This window comes from Mus caroli, unplaced genomic scaffold (assembly GCF_978045245.1).
Source record: "Mus caroli unplaced genomic scaffold, Mus_caroli_1 scaffold_10, whole genome shotgun sequence".
In the NCBI taxonomy this organism is placed as follows: domain Eukaryota; kingdom Metazoa; phylum Chordata; class Mammalia; order Rodentia; family Muridae; genus Mus; species Mus caroli.
Genome location: NW_028227265.1, coordinates 98,775,422 through 98,790,137, shown reverse-complemented (window position 1 = coordinate 98,790,137; position 14,716 = coordinate 98,775,422). Strand labels below are relative to the sequence as shown.

The 14,716-nt window shown below is 41.4% G+C and overlaps 1 pseudogene; it reads right to left on the bottom strand.

The window, feature by feature from the left end:
* Window positions 1-4,066: 4,066 nt before the first annotated feature.
* Window positions 4,067-14,716, bottom strand: part of LOC110300188 (disks large-associated protein 5-like) — an 89,649-nt pseudogene continuing 78,999 nt past the window's right edge.

Genomic DNA, 14,716 nt, shown 5'->3' with positions numbered 1-14,716 from the left:
TGTCTCTCAACAGCATCTTCCATAGTTCCACACCAACATCAGACCAGTCACCCACTGAATCCCAAAGAGATCAAGCTAGAGCTATGATGTCTGTTTATAATGCCCCCCTGGTGATTTTTTTCTTTGCTTGTGAAAGAACGCTGAAGTAGAAGGACAAACACTTTTTCCTTTTGTCTTTGACCCAAGTGCTTACCCAGTCATCTACAAATTTAAGAATAAGGGCTACTCTTTAATTAGTAAAAGCCCACAGATGCATACTCTATGCAAACTCCATGTGGCTATACATGTGTGTTTATAGGGACACATATGTATGCATATGCAAACATTCAAAACAGGAACCAGTTTCTGCCCCAAAGTTTATTGCTATACTATGACTAAATAACCATTTCCTCTTTCACTTTATTATAATACCGAAATAATTTGCTTCAAATGATATTTAATTCAGAAAGCATTTACCTGTGAGAACACAGCAGGTCCCTGCTCTACCAAGTTGGCTTTCAGGCTATAGAAGGCACCGACACCCTTGCAACCTTCCTCTTCTGCTAAAGGACTCCACTCCTTTCATCTGTTCATATGACCAGGTCATTTTGTCTCCACATATCCCTGAGCTAACCCTACTGAATGCACTGCAGTATGTCAACACCCCTTATGATGTATGGTTTTTAGAACAGATCAAGCCTGGGCAGAATTGATGGGACCATCATGTCCTTTGTTTTATACAGTCACATATTCTATCTCTATCTATCTATCTATCTATCTATCTATCTATCTATCTATCTATCTATCTATCTATCTATCTATCTATCTATTCATCCATCCATCTATCCATTTATCTACCTATGATTGAATGTATGGTCTAGAACTGGCCTTCAGTTCTCAAATTTCTGATTTTCTTGCTTTCAGCCTTCTAAAGGCTATGAGTCTAGGCTTGTGTCATCCTGCCTAGCCCAGTATGCATTTTTAAAAAACAGAATCTAAGTCCCCACTTGAAATTGTATCCTTTCTTACAACATCAGCATTAAAGTTAAGCACTCAGTGAAAAGCCAGAACATTTTCCATATTGCTGTTCAGATATTCATCATATTTTCTATAATTGTGTACTTGGCAGCATAGGGCTTTATTTTCTTTAAAGATCAACCAATTCCTCTGTTCCTTTGGAGTTCTCTTCATATCTTCTTCAAAAAAATACTAAATAGTATACTGTGATTTTAATAGTACACATCTAAAATTAATTGATGTAATTCTTCTATCCAGTCACAAAATGAACTCATAGAATTTTCAAGAATTTCTAAATATTTTCTAAGATATTATATTCAATTCCAACTGTCTAATAACGATCAACTGACCAAGTAAAATTATTTTTGCTTCAAAAGCACCATGAATTTAATTTTCTTTCCCCTAAAACCAATTTGAAGAACTCTTCCACTTTATGTATTAAAATTCTCCTTTTCTTGTAGTTCACATAGCCGATCATGAAGGTATCATTTGCTATTGATCACCCTGGGGAGACATCTCCCACATGCAGACAAAATACACTAACTTATGTTAATATATAGTCTTTTGGAACGATGCCAAGTATAGTCACCATTAAGTTGGATTTCACCCTTGGTGTCTATTTCTCTATACACTTAAATTTCTTCTATAAGGATGTCACAGAAACTTTAACAAGGGCTGTTCAGCCATCAAGATTCATCTGAAGCATTTGCTTCACTAATGTGTGTATGTGTGTGCAGGCGCATCATGTGTGTGTGTCTGTGTGTGTGTGAGTGAGTGAGTGTGCATGTATGGGTGTGCATGCATGCATGTGTGTGTGTGCCTGTCCATGTGTATGTGTGTGCATGCACATGTGAGTGCATGTATGTGTTCATAAATACATGTGTGTGCATGCACATATGAGTATATATATTTGTGTGTGTGTGTGTTTGGCTGTTTTAACATGATTTGCTCTTAATGTGTATACTGGCTTTTCCTAGCATTCACCATGTTCCCTAGTCTGTATTCACAATCTAATCTGTTAATATTCTATCCCAGAAATGTGCCTGCATTTTATGTCAAGCTCACTAGTCCATAAATGACAGGATCCATCTGTATCTCTTTTAGATGAGTGGAAACACATTCACCTAGTCTCTACAATCCCACAGAATGCTATACATTCTTATTTTCTAAGCAAACTACCCCAAGAACGTGTGTTTGCATAGCCAGGAAAGGGGAGCACTCCAGAGAAGCCAGGTGCTGCTTTATTGAACTGTATGCACCTGTCAATATTTATCTTGTAAAATTCAGAATGAAAATCATGCTTGCTGACAAAACAGACCAATGCAAAATCCAAATTGAATTCCTTCCTATCTCACTGTCATCTGTTAACATTGTATCGGTAGCCCAGACAGCCTGAGAAGGCATTCTTGCTATTCTGTTTACTTTCAATACAAGAATGTGTGTTTGCTCTCTTAGCATACTTGGCATTGCTCAACTATTTGAGAATATTAAATGTTTTTAAAATTATCCTTAGAGTGTTGTGTCTTCTCTCTTCTCTACTTATGTGATTTCCCTGACGCTAACCCCTGCCCCTCTCCTTCGTGGAATAAGTTCCTAAAGACTTCAAGGCTATTATTGTCTTTAGCTGCAACCCCCTTTTTTTAAAAAAAAAAAGAACATTTATTTACTTATGTGTGCATGTGCTTGTGTACTAAGGGGTATGAGTGAAAGGCCATAACTTGTGGAAGTTGGTGTATTCCTTCTACAATACAGGTTCTGTGGGGGATTGACTCAGGCTTTCAGGGTTGGTGGGAAGTACCCAACTCACAGAGCCATCTTGCCAGCCCTCTCTCCCTTTCTTATGGAGGCCATTTGTAACTCTTCTGCCAAGTTACATTTTTAAAAGATTGGCCAGATCTCATGAATCATCTTCCTGCTTGTCAGGTTAAAGATAAGTAAAGGTGGAGGGGAACAGAGGATGCAGCCAATAAATAAATGTCTTAGAAGATGCACAGAAGACACCGCTGACTGGAGAATATATATATTTTTCACAACAGAAATGTGAACATTTAGTAGAAGTGTTGCTTTATGTTGACAAATGACATTTGTATTTAATTCAAAATAATATGTATTTTTAAAATAACCCTTACATTTGCAACTGGTTCTGTGAACTTAACTCCTGTTGGTGCTAGTAATTGCCTGCTTCTTTTGACTGGTTCTGCCCAGATCCCAAACCAGATGACAGTCTATTGACAACAGTGGTATCTCTGTCCCATGAATGGCGTTCTTTTTCTGCTTCCACTTTTGATGTTGAGTCAACCTGGGGAGGTTATTGCTGTCACTTGAGATAGATCACATGGATGTCTTGTTCCTGTATCTTTGACCCGCTGTGCCCACAGTACCAGAGCGCCCTTGCTTGATTCTAGACAGTAACCTGGACACATAACACTTAGTTTCTTTCAACACTCACATTATGAGAAGGGTTATTTACTCTCCCAACTCAGAAATGTATCTGGCAGAGCGATTTGGCACACAGAGTCCTGCCCTTGTCCATTGAGTTCCTTGGATCTTAGCATTAACCTAGAGCCAGCTATGTGATCAAAGCCAGTCTCACTAATGCCACAGTATTAGCCTGCTTCCTTCAGGGACATGATGAGTCCTCAGAGAACATGAAGTTTTAGAAGGAGAGAGAATAAAATCCTTTGGAGCTGACATGAAACCTGTGCTCTAAAGATGCTCAAAAGAAGCCACTTGGGACTGGAGAGATGGCACAGTGGTTAAGGGCACTTTCTGCTCTATCTAGAGGACCTGAATTTGATTCTAAGCACCAACAGCAGACAATTCACTTCCACTTGAAACTTCCTCAGGGACATTGGCACCTTCCTTTGACTTCCATGGACACCCACACACATATGGCAGACACACAGTCTCAAATAATTAGCATAAATAAATGCAATAAAAATAAAATCTTTAAAATATCATTTAAAAACTGAATGACATTTAGCAGGATTTATTGTTCTTCAAAATCACAATGAATTGCGAAAATTTTGAAATATGCAGATGATTTTTTTCTTTTTTCTTTTTTTTGTCCCTAAGTGGGTGAATCTGTCCTTATGGAAGATGACAATTCAGGAGGAGCCAAAGACGCCTGTTTTGAGCCCAATGTTGAAGTGCCAACTGTCACGGACCACCCCAGCCGGGTATGGGGGTCCCTGGGATGTGGATTCTCGAGGCCAGGTGGGTAAGGATTCGGATGCTCTAAGTCGCTTGAATCTTGTTCTCCAGGACACTGGGGTGGGGGTAGGGGTGGGGTCTACTACTTGACTGCACCTGCTTTCTAGATAATCTGAAAACATCCGATCAACATGCTCACTCTCGCTGCTCTGAGGGTCCCGTTTCTTCAGTAGCGTCTTCTGTCTTAGAAGGTCCCCTGCCCTCAGGCATAACTTTGCTGGCAGTCATAGGTGTTCCAAATCTTTGAGAAGGACACGTTCAGGAGACAGTACTGAGACAGCAACCACAGCAAGCATAGCAAGAAACATATTCTTTGCTGATGATGACTTCCTGGAATCAGAGATCATTTGTTGTGCTCTCTGGGTGAGTTTATTCAATTGTCCCCAAATGGGTGGATCTGTCCTTATGGTAGAAGACACAAGCCTCTCTATTCTGAAAAACCCAGCATCAAACAGTATTTTGCCAACTTCCTTCGGTGTCTCTGGAGCTGCAGTGTGGACCTGTGCTTCCTGCAGCAGCGGTCTTTTATTGTGTTCTTTGTGGTGGAGATTTGACTCATAGCTGCCGCTGGTCCTTCGTCATCCTGCCTTTTGCTTTGCTAGTTCGATCAGGCACAGTTTTCTTCTTGTCCTGCTTGCCTTCTGCTTTTTTTGTTGGGGGGGGGGGGCAGGTCTCCCTCTACTTGGTCGCATTCTTTCTGATCCGCTCTCATTAGTGGCTCCTGTGACTGGCTTTCTAGTGGTAGATGACAGTGTTTGGGCCATCTGCTTGGCCCTCTGAGTAGCTGCTGATCTAGTCGCTTTCCCTGTTGTGGAAACCATGGGCTGCACAACTTTTTTCTCTCTAATTTATTTTTTATTTTTTATTTTTCAGAAATTTGTCTTTGGCCGAAGTAGGTTGCTCAAGGAACATTCCTGCTACCAGTTTTAGTCTGCTCCTTATGATCTTTGGCCTTTGATCTTATCATTCACGTGGTATATGGAAAAGCCTATTCTGGTTCAGCTTTCACACCCCTCTGGTCTGTGACAAAAAAGCCTGCGCAGCGAGCCCATAGAAACCCACTTTGAACACTCCACATTTGGCTTTCTCTTGCTGTTCTTTCAGTTTTTGACGTTGCTTTTCTTCTTTGTATTTCTGGAGGAGCTGCTTCTTTTGCTCGCTCAGAACCATTTTCACTGAGCTTATTCTGGAGCTGGCCTTTTCTGGATCGAGGTCTTGCGATGTCTTGTGTCTCTTACCAAGGTATCTCCCATCCAGTGGAATGTTGACAACCTTCAAACCGAAGTCTCTTGTTTCTGCTCATACACCCGGTGACTATTGTTCTCCTTCTGAGACAGCGACTTTCTGTGAGCCAAGCTGGTTCTAATCATTTCAGTGCTCAAAGCTTTCCGAAGCTGACTGGCCAAAACAAAACAACCAAAGCAAGCAAGCAAGCAAGCAAGCAAGCAAACAAACAAAAAACATGACACTGGCATCTTCAAAGTCAGAAAAAGCCAGATACAGTCGGAAAGATTGTCTATGGATCCAGCTGGAGCAAGTGTTGGAGGATTTCGACAAGTAAATGATATATATATCTATATATATCTATATAGATATATATATGTGTGTGTGTATGTGTGTGTGTATATATATATATACACATACATATATATATACATATACATATATGCATATATATATATATATATATATAATTTATTTATTTATGTTTTTCAAGAGAAAAGGAGCAGAAGACAAGATTTGCTGACTTGCCGCCCTCGGGCTTCCAGGTTAGGTTAGTCCTTCATGCGGATGATTTGTTAGATTGGAAAGAGGATCACCAAATAACACAAATATCAGTCAAATAACTTCTCTGACAGAGAGAAAGTCCAATACAGTGTTCGGTGGGTCTTTGTCGTCTTATTCAGTATATTAGTCACTAAAGCTGATGGCAGATACAATTTGAACTTCCTAGGCACGGGTGCTTGCATTTTTACACCTGCTCTGTTTTAGACAGGAGGAAACTGATACTTGGAATAAGAATTGGGAAATGAGGCATCCAGTTAGTAGTTTCCAAAGCCAGAAGTCAGGGTGGCTAGCCATTTTAGCTTGCTCTGAACTGTCCTGAATGTAGCACTGAATGCTCTGTATAATCTCTGGGCTCTTTGCAAGGGAGAACAGTAGGTTCCCTTTCAAATGAACCTGAATCTGTAAAATTCTGAGAACAAATTTTCTCTGTAATTATCTAGCTTTTATTGGGTCTTCAGAGCTTAGCAATATCCCTATAAAACCATTCAGTTGAAGAACTATTAAAATATTGATATTCATCTGTTGGAAAGAGTAAAAGTGACCGATCCAAAGCTCTTAGATCAGTGAATTCTAAGACCTCTTACTTTTAATGTCCCAGGACATTTCCATGACTCTCTACATTTCTTTTTGTCTGATGTAGCCTTGGCACTTTATCTCTGCAGAAGATCTCTCTTGGCTCTTATTAACCCTATGCTATGGGTACTTGGCTTCCTCAGGCTGGGATGAACCTGTTCAGTGACAGTACATGCTTGGTGGCACAGCAGATGCTTAGCAAATGAATAAATAAATAAATAATAATATTTTTTTAATTTTACTTACTTTTAGCAAATAAATAAATAATGCTTTTACTTAAACCTTTAATAAATATTTATTTAAAGTAAATAAGTAATATTTACTTTATTGGATGCCACCCTTTCAACTCACTTGAATAGTCTACAAATAGTTTGTTTGAATTTAATTCAGAAACACAACCAAAATATTGACTTCTTGAAAATGAACAAAAGTCACTGTATTAATTCTTCCTGCAAAATTAAAGAGCATTTTATCAATATTCCTTTAGAGGTGTCAAAGATGTTTTGATTTTCACATTTGTTTTTCAACATAACCTGAAAAGCAGGTAGACAACTTGTTAAACTTTAGTTATTTATTTTATTTGCAAGAGTATTTAGCCTTCATGTACACATGTGCACCACCTGCATGCCTGGTGCCCGAGGAGGTCACAGAAGCTTGTCGGAGCCTCTGAAAGTAGATTAGAGATGGTTGTGAGCCACTTCTGCAAGAGCGGCGTGTGCTCTTAGCACCGCACCATCTCTCCATTGCTTGTTCCCTCCATTTACAGGTGGGAAGAGTTTATTTTAGCATACAGATTGAGGGTACACATCATGGTGGGAGAACATGGCAGCAGGAGTGGGAGGCAGCTGGTCCCATTGCGTCCACAATTACTAAGGAGAGAGAGAGAGAGAGAGAGAGGAAGAGGGAGGGGAAGGGGGAGGGGGAGGGGAAGAGGAAGGGGGAGGGGGCACACGGACACAGAGAGAGAGACACACACACGGACAGAGAGACACACACACACACACACACAGACAGACAGACAGACAGACACACACACACACACACGGACAGAGACACACACACGGACAGAGAGAGAGAGAGAGACACACACACACACGGACAGAGAGAGAGACACACACACACACACACGGACAGAGAGAGAGAGACACACACACACATACACGGAGACAGACACACACATACACACACACGGACACAGAGACACACACACTGGGGCAGAGAGAGAGAGACACACACACACGGACACAGACACAGAGAGAGAGAGACACACACACACGGACACGGACAGAGAGACACACACACACACACACACACACACACATATACACGGACAGAGAGAGAGTCACACACACACACACACACACACGGACACAGAGAGAGAGAGACACACACACAGACAGAGAGAGACACACACACACACACACACGGACAGAGAGAGAGACACGGACACACACACACACACACATAGACAGACAGACAGACACACGGACAGAGACACACACACACATGGACAGAGAGAGAGAGAGACACACACACACGGACAGAGAGAGAGAGAGAGACACACACACACACGGACAGAGAGAGAGAGAGAGACACACACACACACACACACACACACGGACAGACACACACACACGGACAGACACACACACACACAAACGGACAGAGACACACACACACACACGGACAGAGAGAGAGAGAGACACACACACATACACGGACAGACACACACACACACATACACACACACGGACACAGAGACACACACACACACACACACACACACACACACACACACACGGACAGAGAGAGACACACACACACACGGACACGGACAGAGAGAGAGAGACACACACACACACACACACATACACGGACAGAGAGAGAGTCACACACACACACACACACACACGCATGGACAGAGAGATATATATACACACACACGGGGAGAGAGAGAGAGAGAGAGAGAGGAGATGAGAAATGTGGGCATGCCGCTGACTTCTAGATTCGGGCAGGGTTTCATCCTAGAATGGTGCTGCCCAATGAGTGTGTCGTCTTAATCTAGAAATGCCTTCTAAGATGTGCCTAGAAGTTTAATCTCCTAGGTGACCCTACAGCCAGTCAAATTCACATTAACTACCACACTCTCAATGGTAACTATGGGCCCTAGGTTCCCCAGAAGCTAGGGTTCCTCCTAGGCTATGTGATAGTTGTGATTATGTGAAACTGCTGATGTCTTCATCTTTTCACAAGAGATCCTGGCCATCCTGAGATTGGGCTAGTGGCCCAGGCCTGCAACCCCATGCTGTGTGGAGGTTAGGGCTGGAGTTCAAGGCCTGCCTGAGCTCTAGAGTGAGTTTAAGGCCATGATGAGAAACAAGGACAAACATTCCTTATGAACAAACATGCCGAACTGAATGGGGGAAAATGTCACGAGGCCTCAGTACTACATAAAGAAGTATACACAGATGAGGAAAGCTGGGATCAGGAGATGTGGTCCTCCCCAGGGAGGAGCACACCAATTGTTTGTTCATGGGTCATCCATGATGCCATACATGCAAGTAAAATTATACGGGCTCAACAGGTTATATTTAGAAATAAAAATGTATATATAAATTTATATATTATAACTATCAATGAAAAAAGAGACCCCAAATTTGAAGAAGAGTGGAGAGGGAGATATGGGAAGATTTGGAATCTACACTTTAGAGAGAGGAAAGGGAAGAGAGAAATGTCATTCCGTTCCAATTTCAACAAATAAGCAAAATAAGACATTTAAAAAAATAAAGGTAAACTTTAAAATTTGTTCCATTCCGTTTTTGAAGCATCATCACAACCAATTTATGAATACAGAGGAAAGCAGTACTTTCCCAAGTACAAGGCAGGCAGTTGTCCTTTCCACGGTGATGCTAACACACCGTGGGGATGATGGTCCATGGCTAGCTTAGGGTGGTGATCCTGACAATTGTGTTCAAGATAGTTCCCCGGAACACCTTTGTCTTCACATCTTCACTTGCCATAGAGATGATCAGATTCCCTAACATTGGCTCCTGTTCGCTGCACTGTCAGGTCTACTTCGTGCTGTTGTCTCAGGGTTTTGTACTTTTTTTTGGCACCAGTTTTTGTACTTTTCAAAATCCAGTATGTTTTACGATTGCTGTTTAAATTCCAGACCATGCCAACATAGGTTCAGGACCAAAATGAGGGTCATTAAAAAGAACCTTTCTTAAGGAAAACAGTCTCATGTAGTCTCACGTCTCCTCTCTTTGAGCTGATGCTGCTGAAAAAACTGTCCATGAGGAGGTGCTGAGAGTCAGGTGTCTCTAAAATTGCATCCAGCTTCTAACACATCTCTAATGGGTACTTCTGAGTGCTAAGGACTAGATTCGAGTTGTGGAAGATACAACCTTTTTTTTTTCCCTTTGTGGACCTTCTAACTGATGGCGGGGTGGTGGTGGTAGAGAATATTCCATAGTGTGTGTATCTACATTATAGAAATGCCAGCAAATACATCTAAGGGTTATCACACTTCTACTAGCTGCCAAGAACCTCACTAGCACACTATGGGTAGAGGTGGATAATAATTAGGTCCTTATTCTCAAGGAATATTTAAAGCAAGAATTTTGAGTCTAGCCTAACAATAATTATTAGACAGCATGGTAAACACAATACAGGAGAAGATGAATGATCTGCAGCCAACACAGAAGGGAGCAGGGACTTGGGCAACTGTATGTGACAATATAAAAAAGATTGGCAGTTGATGGAAAACATGCTTCAAAGGAGACAAAGCATTTCCCAAGGCCAAGTTCAGCTGGTTAACCTTGAAGAGAATCTGAGTGAGACCCGAGGGAAGAAGAGTATAGCCTTGGACAGGCTCATGTGTTTTTATGCACACTGTCTGCTAGTACGTAGCCTGCATCTGCCAGTCCTTCTAGACTTGTTCCTGCTCCCATTGAACCAAGAAACAAGTTTTAGGGTCTCCATGGCTGCTCATATTTTTGTGTTTTCTTCTTTTCAGTTCCCATCCATCCCCACAAGCGAGAATCCCCACAGTTTGTTCAGCCGTCAGACTCTCTTGCCTTCCACCTTACATGCTCCAGAGGTAGCTTTCTTGGTTTTGTCTTTGGGCCTTGTCTGATGATTCTGAAGCTGTGCACATTTTTGTAAAACCTGGGGCCAGGCATTAGTGTGTGAGGAAAGATGCCAGGACTCAGGGTTGCACACTAATGATGCTGGACTCTTTGTCCCTCACTTTAGAAGGCATGCCCATTGAGACAGAGATCGGAGGTCAGTGATAAACTCGTTGGGCAGAAGTAAATTCTGGAGACAAGAAATGTTTTGAATCAATGAATCTGTGTAGTAGGCATTAGTTTGCATCCTACATAGAGTGCTGCTTATATGTGCATTCCCTCTATACATTTCAAGAAAAAGATAAATAAAACAAAAACAAACAAAACAAAACAAAACAAAAACCCAGAGCTTAAAGCTGACTACAATACATTATGAAACCTTCTCGAATGAAAGAACTGTAACTCCCACAACTGTGAATTTTGTCAACGGTAATCCGGATCCATTCAAATGATACCAGGGCATGGGTTTTTGAACAGGTCTCTGTAAGAATACCATATCTTGGGGGATCATGGTGTCTAGTGGTGTTTCTATTTGCCATCTAAGTTTCTAAGGGAAAAACATTTCTGTTAAAATGCAGCAGGCTTAGACTCTTAAAAGACTTAAAAATAAAAATGAGGACATATGGAATCAACAGCAGGGCTTGGGGTTTGAGTCCAAGTCAGGCAGACATGGGTGTCTGCAGTCAGGCCCCTGCTGGAGATCTGCCAGCACCCCTAGGCTCTGGAGTGGGGTGATTCTTACTGCCACCAATGGGCGTGGTTCTGTTACTATGTCTGTACAGTACTACTGAGGAGAGACAGCAAACAGGGCTTCTTCAATTATTTAAGCATTATCCAAAGTATTTGTTGAACCCCAGTACCCCAACCCCCAACTTGCCTGTTTTCCAGGCTCAATCCAAAGCTTTCTTCCCAGGTGTAGGTTTTTAAATGTTGCTACCGTGCTGCATGTATAATTTTATGGCTTGCTCTTCATTCTTTACTAACATTACTTCAGAGAAATGTCCTATGTTGTTGCAGAGGCTTTAGATGTTAGATGACTGAAGAATCCTGCATAGGGTGATGCTTTATGACATATAGAACAATATATATATATTGTTGCATTATATAGATATAATGCTGGTCAGCGTTTTGGACAGTGTACCTGGACTTTGCTACTTTGTGGGTTCTTCTTTTTCTCACTTTTACTCCCTGGTTTCACCCCAATCACTAGATAGAAGAGAAAGAAGAATAGAAGGGAGAATGAAACAAAGATAGAGATCCCTGAATCTAATTTATTTCTCCTTGCTTCTTCTTTAAACATGACTACTAATAAAACATAACCAACCCTCCTGGATAGCCACCAACCACATCTAGCAGGGCTTTAGCATTTATACACCCTCTGAAGAGTTCCCAGGATTCCACATGTCACACAATCCCAGAAACTCTCTGCAGCTGGCAAAACCACACCTCTGCTAGAGCGTGAGGCAAATCATCACTAGCTGCTGTGGATAACTGAAACAGCCCCACATCCCCACACCTGAGATTTAAATGAAAGCACATTCTTATAATATTTCTGTGCTTTTAAGGAGACCAAAATTCCAGAATTCTTGCCATAGGACAGCTATGGCTTTGAGTGGACTTCTTTAAAAAATTTTTTAAAAAAGCATTTAAATCATCATCATCATCATCATCATTGTATGTGGTATGTATGAAAGTGGGTACATGTATGACATGGTGCATATGTGTAGACCAGAGGATAATGTTGGGGTGGGGGTCGGTCTTTTCCTTTCCCTTTGTTGAGGTGTGCTCTGTCTCACTCGGTTATGCTGTGCTGTGTACTCTAGGCTAGGTGACCCATGAACATTTAGGCAATCATCCTATCTCTGACTCCCATCTTGCCATAGGAGTGCTGGGGTTAACAACTCTGTGCCACCACATCAGGCTTTTTAATCAGACGTCGACTCCTACAAAACGCAAGGCTGTGTGGGTCAAGACGGGAGTGAGAAAAGCTAATCCAGGCAGACCAAAAGCAGATGCCAGGGAATCATGGGGACAGAATGCCAGAAGTTAAGTCTGTGAGGTGGAGTCTTGCTTAGGGACCAGGCTTAGACTCTAGGCTAATGTAGGAGGAGCTTGTTTTTCTGCTCCTCTCCCCCACTTGCTTTTCCCGTGTCTTCTCAACTGCTTCAAAATTTGCTTGGGGAAAGGAGTCATTTGAGGACCTACTGAAAGTCTCTAGCTAAAGCTAATTCGGTTTTGTGCCAGTGTTAGCAATATGAGTATAATCTCTTGGTGACATTGATTAAAACCAGAAGATATTTAGGAGAAGTCAAAGAGAGACATAAAAAGTACTCGTGGACAATTTGGGCATATCCCTAGCAGAGTATGTATATCACCATAGAGATAGCTGTGCATCCACATTTATCACTGCCCTATTCACACCGTGTAGGAAATGGGATCAGCCCGGATGTCCACTAGTAGGTGAATGACTAATAAAAGTGTACAGTGGAATTCTATATGCAGTGAAATTTTATTCAACCACAAAGATAAACGGCAATACGAACTTTACAGGAAAAATGGATGGATCTGGAAGAAATATCTTATGAAGGTGACCCAGACTCAGACAAATACAGCATAATTTACTCTCATAGGTCAGTCGTAGCTTTATATGCATATATATATATATATATATATATATATATATATATATGAGTGTGTATATATATATATACACACACACATACACATATATACATATATATACACACATATGTATATGTATATATAGTTTTATACTTATGAAATATATAATCATACATATGTGTGTATATATGACACAGATCTATATCTTTATATCTATATCTATCTATATCGATCTATATCTATAACATTATAGATCAGGGAGCCAGAAGGGAGCCAGGTGAGGGAGGAGGTAATTGAACACATGTGATGTAGAAGCAGGTAAGAAGCCATTGGATGTGGTGGAAGAGCAGGGGGAGGGGCAGGAGGTAAGAAATTACATTTGAAATGGCCACAGTGAAACCTAATGCTTTGTCTGCTAATTAAACCTTAAAATTAGAAGAAAACGCTTGCCGGCAGTGGGTTTGTTTATATACCTAATGCCACACACATCATGGGTCCACACTGAGTGTGCCTGATGGGACAATTTCCTTCCGTTCTTCCCAGCTCAAGGTAGAGAGACTAATTGCATTTACTCTTTAGCAATTATGATTGACAACCATGTACGATAGTGTTCCTATAATACCTGGTAGACAACCAGCTATTCAGACAATGTTCACTGGACAGTTGGTGTTCGTGAAATTACTTCTATTCTGGTATAGTCAGAGGTTACCACAGTTAGAAGATAATATTGAAGTTATTAGAATTGAGGATAAACTGGCTTATATAAGACTTTTTGCATAGGAGAGATATTTGCAAATAATGATCAAATAAAGCTTATTTAGAAAACTTAAAAAGAATGTTTCAGGTCCAAATATAGGCTAGGCAACCAAGTGATATGACAGCAAAACTCCTTAAAGAGTGACTCAGTTATTATAAGCCAAGGAGCCATCAGGAAGAGTGGCCTGGTGACTTCAGCTGGCATTTGCCACCAATATTAAGGAAAGACCTACTTAGCAGCTCTCTTCTATGCCAGCCTACTTCCTGGCATCACTGTTCTGAATTCAAAGCTCCTTTTGACTATTGGCAGAAATAAGCATGTCCTCAGAGCTCAAACATGGCCGCTCTAACTTAACCACATGGCCTCTCGGCTCATAAGCAGTCTGCTCTTCAGATCTGGCTGCTGTGAGACAGAGGCATCCAGACAGACAACTGTCACTCATCACCCTGTGCCGGGCACTGGGCAGCCCACTTCACAGGTAGCAGAGAGTCACTTCCTCGCATTCCCCATTAGTGAAATGGTGACCAAGGTTACTCAGCTCTGCTAAGGTCACAGGGTAAATTGAGCAGATCTGGAGAAGAAGCCAGAGCCATCTGCAGGCAGATGTAGAGTCTATTTACTTGCGCATCCGTTTAAT